Below are 847 nucleotides of genomic sequence, written 5' to 3' on the forward strand. Positions count from 1 at the left end.
AAACATTTTTTGAACGTTAACGTTAATTACTACACTTAATAATTATGATTTTTTATAAATATATCAAACATTTTAATGCTATGAATTAATTTTTTTTGAAAAAAGTTTAGAATTCATTTTATCTGTTTATGCAGCTTATGTATACGAAATTTTGAACAAAATATTGGTAGTTAATATTTGTTGATTTTTGAGTAATACAATTTACATTTTTTATAATAATTTATTAACGATTATTTTATAAATTATTTTTTATTACAAATGTTATAATAACTTACATATTTGTTGTGTATAATAAATAATAAAATAATTTAACAGTGTAGTAATCTAAAAATAAGTTGTATAAAATATATTGAACAAGCTTAATATATTATAAAATTATAATTATTATTATTTTTTGGAATAATTATAATTATTATATTTTAGCGTCGTAAATGTCTTCAACAAAGACTCACATGAATGCATTAATACTATAATATACCAATATACGTCTATACTACTATACTTATATTATCTATCTTAAATAGATTGAAAATTATGGAAAAACTACGAAATTAATCCCAAGGAGGTAATTTTGTTTATAAATTAACACTTACTTATATATCAAAATAAATTTGACATACAATTTAAATTCATATCCCATATTTAAGTATATAATATAAAAGTGAGTGGTTCTTTTTATCTGCATCATTATTTTTATACATATAAATTTCATTTTTTTAAAAGCCACTATAAAAACGTTCTATTATTTTATAAACTTATTGCACGAAGCAATAGATTTACACTTTAGGTTATCTAATTAATTAAAACTTTAAAAATTAACTATATATTTTGGCACATAGGTAGGTAG

The sequence above is a fragment of the Acyrthosiphon pisum genome, chromosome X (genome assembly GCF_005508785.2).
Source record: "Acyrthosiphon pisum isolate AL4f chromosome X, pea_aphid_22Mar2018_4r6ur, whole genome shotgun sequence".
NCBI lineage: Eukaryota > Metazoa > Arthropoda > Insecta > Hemiptera > Aphididae > Acyrthosiphon > Acyrthosiphon pisum.